Here is an 11,568-nt window from a genome sequence, read left to right as displayed (position 1 = left end):
TTTTACACCCAGCCAGAGGTAAAAGTAAGCAGTCTGTTTGGCCTGTCTCATGTGCAAATGTACGTTTATCATACATGAACGTCATTTTAATAACAAGGTTGGTTATAATCGGACAAAATAGCATTTGTATGTATGTACGGTACACTAGTCATATAATGGAACTTCGTACATTTAATCAAGGACTGTACATTGGTACAATTTTTTGGAAGCTCTAAGCAGTTGAGCATATTATTTCATCCTTTTTTCTCACGAAAACGAGTTGAATTTGGTTGATAACAGGATAATTTTCTTTAATTTTCAGGAAAACAATCTTCGGTTATTTCATTGTTGTAGAGCAACAAATGTTTTCCGAGATAATTTTCACAAAAATCTTGAGAAAACAAACTCCATTTACATCGTTATCACCAAATAACCAATAGTTCCCCAAGATAACATGCTGATTTATCACGAGAAAATGACTTCAAAGGATACATAGGAGTGGACTATACACTGTTTTGGGGGGTCAATTTAAGGGTAAAATCATTTTGTACAGAACCACAAAGTTTGTTTTCTCTGAATTTCAATAACATTTTCCAGTCATTTTAGGAAAACAACATTTGTTATTTCGTGATAATGTCATAAATAACTTGTGATCATGACAAATCAAATAAAATATAACTCATTATTAACAGTAAGACGAACAAAACTAATTTTTGTATCGGTAATATTACCCAGCGGTATAACAAAGGCAACATTAACTCAACCCGGATGAACTATATCTTGAACATGTGACTCATACATACTTTTTATACTCATTTATTGATATACTGTGCTGTAGAATTTCAAACACGGCACTTTCACTGAGCTGTGGATCTGAATACTTCTTAAAACACTGTTCAGCAGTGTGTGTGCTCGCCTCGATTTGCTTGAGTAGAAGTGTTGCTTGCTTGCGTGAAGAAGCCTGTGTGTGTGTGTGTGTGTGTGTGTGTGTGTGTGTGTGTGTGTGACACCTGACCACCATTCATCTGTCCATCTGTTGTGGAGGCTCTATAACAGGCTCAGGCTGCATCTTCTGTCAGATGGCGGATCTGATGCAGAGCTCATATCCTGCAGTCTAACAGCTCACAGCACGGCTCTGTTCTCTTTCCTCTGAGTGAGAAACACCCGACAGTCTTCTTCACGACTCATTTTGTGAACGCACAACTGTGTTAAATTAAGGAAGTAATCAAACAGAGTACATAAAGCTAAAGGGCATATGTGTTTGATGTAGACTGATCTGTTAAAATGAACTGTATTATCTTCTAAGAAATGCCTGAAGTTCAATTCTTACTCGGTGGCACGGTGAAACTTACACCGCAATATCCCTTTAACCATTTGTGGGTTGAATCAATATTGTTATGTCAATGGTCAAGTCAGTGAAACAAACAGATTTTTACTCACATATGAATTGCAATCATCTGAAGTTATTAGGTTGCCAACTTTCATTTCGAAATATGTCATACTGGGTGCTACTGAGACTCTTCTCACAAAAATTCCAACACCATCAGGTTTCAGCAAATTGGCAAAAACAAATTTGTCCGTGTTAAAGTGACAGAGCCCTCCGGTGGCTGTGGAATTTGATGTACGGCTTTTGTCTGTTGGGAGGAAAGCAGGAAGCATGACGTTATACAGCCACAAATCAGATGGATGGGTAAACCTAATGTTATTGGAGACCACTGTTCCTCTCACTAAGGAAAATATATTTTCAGTTTCTGAACTGTCACAGCATGTAGTCTCTACAATTTACTTTGGTTAAGTTTGAGGAAAGATTGTGATTTTGGTTATATAGGTATTAAGAATCATCTCCAGAATTAGTGACAAGATCTAATCTTTAGAATTTCTGTACATAGACACAAATATCCCATCAAAAACTCATGCTGTCACATATAACAGGGACAATTTCAACCTATATTCACAAACCATGGAGACTTAATTTCATTACCATTGCATAAACTGTTGTGATACGGGGCTATGTTGTATGTTTTAGTCCCAAAACTATCCAAATCTTAACAACAGATTTAAAGGTTTCAAAGGCATTGATGAAGATTACAGGACTGTTACTCTGGATGCAGTTACAAATGTTATTATTTTTTCTTTTCAGAAAATATCATATTGGCAATCTACAACGGCAACTATAAACCCCCAAAAAGCTCCATTAAATGTGCTTTATTAGCTCCACTGCTGAGCATCAAAAATCAATGTTTTATGTGTTGATGATCACTGGCCTTATAAGGTGGGTTATTTACAATGTGACAAAATTGAAGTTGTTTCGTTATTTCTCTAGATTGAAATATTCATTTTAATGGCTCTGATTGTTTTATGTTTAGGCTTGGATTTTTGATTTCATACATTTTTCACTGGTGTCACCTGGGAATTTGGGGCTTTGGGCCCCATTAGATGCTAGAAATGCCACAGCATACCCTTTGTTTGTTTGTGTTCTTTATGTTCTTGTGCCTAACTCTTGAACTTAGAGAAAGAGAGCCCGACTGTGGGATTTGATTACAAAAGGAAAAACATGAAATTTGTTCATGTAATGTTCTTGGACTTTGGTTTTATCTGTGAGAGGTCTTCCTTTAGGAATAAAAAAAAAAGAAATAAGCAAAGAAAGATGTAAGAAATAGTATTTAAGACTTACATTCACATTAAAACAGACAATTCTTCATGTTTTATGCAAACAAGACCTGCTTTAAAGCGACGTGAGATTTTTAACTCACATTTCCATTTTTAATTGACATTTTTCTATTCTATTACTAAATTTCAAGTGAGCTACAGTAGTGCACAGCCTGCCAGCCAGCGTAGGCAGTATTCAAAACTCATCTTCAAATAACTCGATCACCTCGATCTATGGAGTCCCTGGTGATGAGGGACCTGGCCTTCTGGCTGTGTTATTCTATTATAGAGCAGCTCATGAAAAAAACAACTTCCTCCCTGCTCATCCCCAAAATAAGATTTCGATTGATTAAATGCCACCGTTGGGAGGGAGCATCATCAGATTTGACCAAAGTCTCTCAGCGTGTTGCCACTGCATCAAATGGGTAGGACTTCTGAGAAAGTCTGGGAGTGGAAAGATGGATGCGTGGGGACGTAGAGGAGGAGAAAGGAAAGGAGAGCGGTGGGGAAAGAGAGGAGCAGCAGGGTGATGGATGGTGGAGGGGAGGGTATGACTGCCAATGGAGGGTTGTAGATAGAAAAAAGGGAGACGGAGAGATTTCTGCCCAATCTGCAGCATAATCATCCAATGTGTCTCCGTCTGGCTTGGCAAAGACATCATTAAGGAAACCCGAGGTCGTCTGGGTTCACGGAGCCGACGAGGCTCAGCCACGCTCCCATCCCTGCTGCCACTCAATTTGTATAATTTACCTCCGTTCCGGGTCTGTTTTGAAAGGAGCCTGTTTGACCCCTAATGTGGAGGAGTCAAAAAGTTGTGTCTAAATGAAATGGATGACTGAGAGACTCCCTGCGAGTGTGTGGCCAGTCAATTGCCTGGCGGGGAGATGCTGATGATGATTCCAGGAGATGGCTGCACTTCGGAGGAGTTGTTTAGGTATGCAGGAAGAGCGAGCATGAGTGGGGGGAGAGAACAAGAGGCAAGAGAGGTGGTGGTGATGGGAAGAAAATGAAAAGTTGAAGTGTGCCCTTCCCTGAGGTGATTTGTACAAGTGACCCCAGATTGAAGGGATGCTCAGCGGCATGCGTATTCCTCTGACTCCTCAGCAGAGCGGCATACGCTCTGTTTATGTTCCCTACCCCGTCATGATGAGGCTGCACTGGAGGAGCCGAGGAGGGGGGGGGCGTAGAGCGTGTATGGTGCAGTGGAGGAGTGATTACCCGGCGTGGAGCTGAGGGATGAGAGCCGAACGGGTATTTTATTTTGTCAATTGGAGTGTGCAAATGGAAATGTCAGAGCGGCTGGAAAACTAATGAATCTGATAGGAGAGATGCCACCTCTCTCGCCGAACGCCTGATCAATTGCCATTGTCTCCGCTGGCCGCCAATGTTTTTCGCTGTTATTTTTTGATTGTTTTCTCCGCCTGGCCTGGCTGTTTTGCGGTTACGAGTTTGATGGCGAACTTTGAGTCGAGGAAATAAAGGAATCGATCCGAGACAGGGATCAATGCTTTCATCTGTTACTTACAAGTGCGGGGCCTGCGAAAAGTGATTTTGGATTAGAGTTCTCTAACTCGGTTAGCAAAGTAAACATAAACAAAAGAGGGCGCGCCATGCAGCCCCCCCCCCCCAAACAATGTGGTTGCCTCTGCCTCGGATCACAGCTGAAAACGTCAATTTAGTCTTGTTTATTTCCATTCAGTGACATATACACGCTGATACTGAATTTCCCTGAAGGCAATAACAGAGAACAAGTTGTTTCACTTCAATTAAGCAAGTAACTTCCATAACCTTGGAGCAGTTTTCGTGCATCAGTGACACAAAGTGACAGATGTGCTTAGTTTAAATTTAGACTGACAAAGATTCAGTGTGTTCTTTTGTGCTCGCTCAGTTGCAATTTCTGGTTTCTTGATGAGCATTGCAAAGACTGCGAGTGCCATGCGGGATGAAAAGAAAAAAAAAACCTTGCATTTGCACTATCCCATTTTGACAAGCAGTGTAATTTCTGCCCTGGGTCATCAATATTTCTGACACTTCAGTGGTGGCATAAATATAGAATGAATGTCCCTTTGTTGTGCTCGGGGAGCCGCACGTCTCTGTGCATCAACAAAAATCACTTGGATCTGTTTGTTAGCTTGTTCAGTCGCTTGACGAAAGTGACGGCGGTCCCTCAGGAGTCTGTCTGCTTTCAATATCATGCATCATAAACAATATCCAATTTGGACTGCTGAACTATGAAAATACACTGCACGGGTATGGGAGGGGGCTGACAAGAGAGCAACCAGCTGTGTGAGCATTGAGTAAAAGCACTGGTTCAGGGTGAAACAATAGTATAGCGTGTGAGGATGTGATTTTAAGTGGGATGCATGATGGTTTAATTTACAGGAAATACACCCACAGCATTGACCAACTTGTTGCAATGTGGTGTTCTGCTGGGAAACGTTGGGTTCCTGGCATTCATGTGGGTATGCCCCTTGACATGCACCACCCACCCAAACATTAGTATGGTTCTCCTCAGTGGCAGCACAAGCAGTTCTACCACAGTGCAAGAACTGCTCAGGAATGGCCAAAACTTGACAATAAGCTCAAGGCATTGACCCATCCTCCAATATAACCACAATTTTGATCCATGAAAGACCAGATATTGATCAGAATGGGCTCTGACCCATCGCAGCATGGAGACAGGACCTCTGGGGGTGTCCTGTGATGTCTGGCACCACTGGACACTCCCAGCAGATCCTTTGAGTCCTGGGGATTGTAAGAATGTGTCCAAATGGGTTGGACTTGTTCTGGGACATCCCACAGATGCTTGATCAGATTGAGATCTGGGTAATTTGGAATGGCCCTAAGAGCTTGACAAAGTGCTGAAGGCATCCAACTGGACTCCAATTCCCCAAAATTGTATCTGAAAAATTTCCCAAAATCTGATTGAGCATTTCTGGGACGGCCTGGAAAAATTTGGTGAAAGCCCAACATGGATCGGACTCGGTTCTGACCATCAATGCATGGACACAGGACTTCTGGGGCAGCACTGTGGTATCTGGTACCACTGGACACTCTCTGTAGATCCTTTGAGTCCTGGGGGGTGCAAGGTGGTGTCTCCATGGGTTGGATTTGTTCGGGGACGTCCCACAAATGCTCGAGTGGATTGAGATCTGAGGAATTTGGAGCCTGGGGGTGATACCTTCACAACCAGAATATCTTTATTGTCATTGCAATTAGGGTGCAGTCCTTGTTCAGTGGAAAACATCTATTTGAGGTAAATAAATACATACATAAAATATGCTTCTACTGTATGTATGTGAATGCTACAACCATATAGGAGACACACCCATACAAACATCCACATTCAAAAGTTGCACATAGCCCATAGCACTTATGGCTGTTGCATAAAAACTGTTTTGTAGTCTGTTTGTTCTGGCTTTCATGGATCTGTATCTCCTGCCCGACGGCAGTAGTTTGAACAGTGTGTGAGCGGGGTGTGATGAGTCCTGTAGGATGGTTTTGGCCTTTTTGAGGCAGCAGGAGCTTTACCTCAATACCTTGAGCTCTTTGTTACAGTCCTTGGGCCATTCGTGTGCCATTATTGTCAGAGTCTCAGGGTGAATTGTCCCTCTGCGAGGGTCACTGCAATCTGGGAGTGTCGTTGCCCGTCAATGGGGGTACCTGGTCTGGTGTAGCATTTGGCTGGGTGGTGCGTGTCAAGCTGCATCCACATGAGTGCCATATGGAGGTTTCTTGACAGAACAATGCATGGTAGAAGGATGACAAATGTTCACTTGAACTATCAGTGGCTTTAATGCTGTGGCTGATCGGTGTAAAGGTCTATCAGTTGATTCAAGAGCTATCCATTCATTTGGCTGCCTACCTGAATCTCACACCATTGAGGCTTTGGTTGAGTTATATCAGAGTACCTCTATCTGCCTCCTGACTGCTGAGGGCTTAAGACTTCTTTGTTCTAAGAGCAGCCTCACTCCTTTGATTGAATCCCCCTCATTACCTCAGTTCCCTTTTGATTGTGATCAGGCTCAACAACCCCCTCTCACCTTGCTAATCCTTCGCCAGAGTTGCCGGTTGGCACTTGCTCAATCTTTCACACCGTTAGTTTGAGGCCGGTGGGGAGGACTCAGCAGACGGCGCCCTCCGGCTCCTCAGGAAAAATCCAATCCAAAAGATAGAAATAGTCATTTTCTTAGAGTCGAGCTCCAGAGAAGAGCCTTTTCCCACTAATGGCTCGCAGGACCAAGTGAAAGAAGCCAGGCCCTCGTTATCAGCCATGTTCTTTTGGATGCACTTCAGAGGACGGAGGAAAGCTTTCTGTTTTGACAGAATTGAGAGTGCGCTTGCAAATGGCACAAATCTCTGCAGCTAGTCACACAGAGAGCACATAAATATAGAGCTTTTAGTCATATTCGTTTAGTCTTTCTTGACACATTTTTACTTTACTGATCATGAAATGTTCCCCAGTAAAACTATTTGGTCGACTTTCATGCCTCAGTGCAAGAGAAATGTTTTAAAAGGTCCTCAAGAGAGAATAATTTGTTATTGGGACAATAATGAATGAGATGGTATTCCACAGTCTGCCGCTAATTCCAGCATTAACATAATACAATTTAATAGGTCGCTCAGTTTCTTTTATTTCATAGATGAACAGCTTTCAGTCTGTAGAAACATCATTCTGGATGCGTGCATTATGGAGGAGAGCAGATTGCCAGACTGTTAACTACCCGGCTCCCTTCATTTCAATTGCAAATAATCTAGATGGATAATTTATGTGTAACACAATTATCATCAATATGAAACGGTCATTCGGTTTTGTTTTTGCGATCCAATCTAAACTGGTGGATGCGTCTTCTCTGGAGATGAGAGGACACAGGAGAGAAATATCAAGAAAGGCGGAGAAAGACTAAATCTATCAGACAGATAATGAAGATCAAATATACAGCTTTGGTTCTTGTTTTTCTTGTTTCCAGGGAAGCGTGTAATGAACTGAAGGAATACGCTTGTTTTGTATAACCTTACCGCGAGTGGAACCACACAGAGCCGCCATCCTCCGGGCTTGGGAGGATGATTGATGGTCGGCCGCCGCCATTTGCGTGTTCATTTTTGGGGAGGAGGTTGGAAATACAGTCGTAGCACAAGCCTGACAGACAGCAGGGAGCGACACACGAAGACATCTTTTCCTCGCTTTAGCTTCATTAGGCCCTAGCGCGCGACAGAACTAATGAGCGTTGCATTGGTAAATATGCCCGCGTCGCACTCAGGTGTGAACAGTTATTTGAAACACACGAGGAAGAGAAGTGCAGCACTTTATCTGCGCTGATGTGTTCCTGCCCTGAATGGCCCTCGTGAGCCTCGACCTCCATCTAATAAAATCTATCTCTCCCTCCACCCAACGCTGCCATCATTACATCAAAGAATAAGGCCGCCCGGTGTGATGAAAGACACACACGGAGCCATCTTATTTAGGTCATAGGCCTCCTTGCTGCTGCATTCCTATAAAACGTGAATTCTCCGGGGCTTAACAAAGGCCTGTGCAGCTAAATGGATTTTAGATAACTGACAAGGTTTTGCATTTTCGTAAGATTAAGAAGAAGAATTGGGGCGAGTAAAAAACAAAAGAACTGTTCTTATTGGTAAATTTGTTACCAGACTGAATGTTGTTTTTTTTTCATCACCTTTGTAGAGTAATATGGAGACAAACTGTACAAAGAAATAAACTGAGAAAATCAATCTCTCAAACAACCAATTTTGGTTTATTTTGGAAAAACAAACAAGGCGCAAAAAGACCAATCCAACTAAAAGTTTCTGAGTCAAATAAAAGAAGAGAAAATGATTTAGCACACAGGTCAATTTATGTAAATCAGATTGCTGCAAACCGGTTATGCCATTTATATGCCATAAATATGCTTTATGAATATGTTTAAGGTGGTTCCTCAGTTTTAACAGAACTACAAATCAGCAGTAATGAATATGTGCTTTTTGTACCCACAGTGCCATGTTAGCCAAACATGTCTGACGAACAAATCATATAAGTACTGCTGATTATAGGTTTTACTCCTATTTTACTAATGTTGCCTTCATTTCAAAATAAGAGCATGCTTCCATTGCCTTTGCCAAGGAGGTTATACTTTCACCTGAGTCCATTTGCTGGTTTGTTTGTTTGTTTGTTTGTCAGTAGGATTACGCAAGAACTACTGAACAGATTTCCATGAAACTTGGGATGATGGATGGATACTCATTCACTGTTGGTGCAGATCCAGATAACACAATGGATCCAGGAATTCTTTCTTGCTCTCTTTAACATTGCGAGCTAGAAATTGTTGTTAATTTCCCAGAGAATAATGCATGGAGACAGACATGATTTTGGAAGGGTCAGTTCTGGAGACGAATAATTCATTGCTGAGTCTCATTCCCAGGTTGTTGAATAAAGACACTTTGGGTCAATAGCCACCGACAATCAACACAGTGATCAGTTATCTTTCGCAGCACAGCACCTGAAATCCTGCACAGTATGCCTTTAACTGGACATGGCAACATGGAAGAGATTAAGCAGGACTGTTTCAGCTTGAATGGGTATGTTTATAGACTGGAGCCCGAACAGAAGGTTTAATCAGGGGCAAACATTTAAAGGGTGCACAATTTTGAGTTTATTTCTCTCCCTATTTTTGTACTGTTAATTGGCTCCTCTCACGCTCATCGACAGAAACAAACTCATTTGGATGTGCCAAGGATCTAAAAACAAACACTATTTTCGATGTTGTTGTTTTTTTTACTGCATATGAGGAGTTTTTTTTTTGTTCTTGTCATGCTGTTGTGTACTATCTGTTGTTGCCGCTTATTGTTATTGTTATGTGTACTGCTCTCCGAAAAAAGCTGCAGTTTCTGGCACTGTAATTGCTGCAAAGCGTAAAGTTCTGGCGAGAAACAAAACAAAAACAAGCCTGTGGAAAGTAGTAATGAAGTGGCATCAATGAGACGCCAAAAGTGATTTTTTTATTATTTTTGTTTATATGGAATACTTGGACAGTTGGCACACATGCTTTGACAATTACCAGTGAGTGAATTATTTATGCATAAATATAAGCATTCATTATGTCAATTAGAAAATAAAAGTCCTAGAGACTCGTCGGCTTTAACCACAGAGTGCTATTCGCTTCTTCAAGGCCTCCATCTGCCTAATGGAGGTCTTTTTACTGAGTGAAGCATTACGTGAAAGAGGCCCCGCAGTAAAAGAAAAAAAAAAAAAAAAGGTGGCGCTTACACAGTGACTATAACTGTAGGTGGCTCTTCCACCATTTCACAACAAGCCTTGATGATTAATGCTCGCCGCCGTGAATATTGATGGCCTTCTGAAGCGCTAATGATACTGATGGCGCATCAGTGCCACGAGCTTGACAATGCTTTATAAAACCCACTTAGAAGAGGGTGTTCCTCCACGTCCTCCCATGTTTGCTTGTTAGGTGCTCCCCCCCCACCACAACCTTCCTCCCCCCCGTTTCCCCTCTCTAATCCCCAATCCATCATTAATGTGAGCACATGCATGTGGGTGACTCATTAGTCCCGGCATCGATCTGACTGAGGCCCAGGCTGCACTTCATAGAGGAAGCGGCGGTGAGACAAAGGGAGGCAGCGATCAATCAGTCGCCCGGGAAACCAATCATCTGTTTGAGGACGGGTCTTCCAATTAGCAGAAAAGCCCTCAGCGGTGTCGCTTTCGCCCTGGACTGCACAAGACTTATGGAACCCGTATTCGTCGATACGTTGGGTTACTTACAATGAGCAACCTCTAACCCAAATCAATGGACTTCCTGTTTGGTTTTTGACATTTCAGTGACGTCATGCAAGCTGTGAATTGGAGCCACTGGTAAAAAGGGTTTAGTTCAAAATGAAAGTGACAGAAACAGCAGCTGGGGTTCTGCCTGTTAATGTTTTTTGCAGGTGTGTGATTCTGACTAAGTGCCTCAGAGACTAAGGAAAAAAGATTTAAGCCGCACATCGGAAAACGCCTCGGAAGTAATGATTATGGAAATGGAGGCAGGAAGAGGCCAGACGGAGCAGAAACACACAAATGGCTTTTGACTGGTCGCCCCTCGATGAGCCGCATCAAATCGGCCGTGACATCCTGTCTCTACTTTTCAGAATATACACAGCAATGCGTGTACGGAATAGCGATGTGCGGGACAAACTCCGGCTCGCCGACCTATGAAAAATTCAGCCGTCAGCTGGAGTGAACATCAGCTCTGGTGTAAACACATCAAAAGGTGATGAGACACAAAACAATCTACACGGCTGCAGTAAAAGTGTGATTACTGAAGTATTTAGTAGAGTATTTATTTTCCTGACAATTTTTGACTTTGACTGCGGAGAGAGGGCGGGTTAGTGTCTCTGTGCCTGTATTTTCTTATTTTTTCTCAATTTGTTGATGTGCCCAAGACACTTTGACAACCACGTCCTGGGAATGAGACTCAGCAATTACCTTTAAGTTTAATTATCTTTGAATTAGTTTAATGTGACGTGAGGTTCAGTTAGCTTTGCATAGACATGGCCAGAAAACATGCCCTTTAATAAGGATCATTTTTATTTTCATACATTGTGTACATTCCAGCGCCTGTACTTTCTTTCATTTACTTGAGTAAAGTTCAGTCAATACTTTTATTCACTGCTGGACGCCCTTCTAGTACTTTCTGCATACTGGTGCCCACCGTCTACAGCTGCTGCACTTATATTTTTTCCACCCCTCAATCATTCTGAGTCCGCCACTGGTCTTATTTTCACCTTTTTCACTAGTATCTGTACTTCTACTTTAGTAAAGCATGTGTGTACTTTTCCCACCTCTGACTCCACGAGGCAAATCCCCTTTTTCACTCTGTTAATAAAACAATCAGATCTTATTTATTTTTATTTTTTTTATTACAATCCATAGGTCATTGGGTTGATACT

Source organism: Acanthopagrus latus, chromosome 14 (genome assembly GCF_904848185.1).
Source record: "Acanthopagrus latus isolate v.2019 chromosome 14, fAcaLat1.1, whole genome shotgun sequence".
Taxonomy (NCBI): Eukaryota; Metazoa; Chordata; class Actinopteri; order Spariformes; family Sparidae; genus Acanthopagrus; species Acanthopagrus latus.
The sequence above is the reverse complement of the archived record's forward strand: the minus strand, read 5'-3'. Positions refer to the sequence as shown.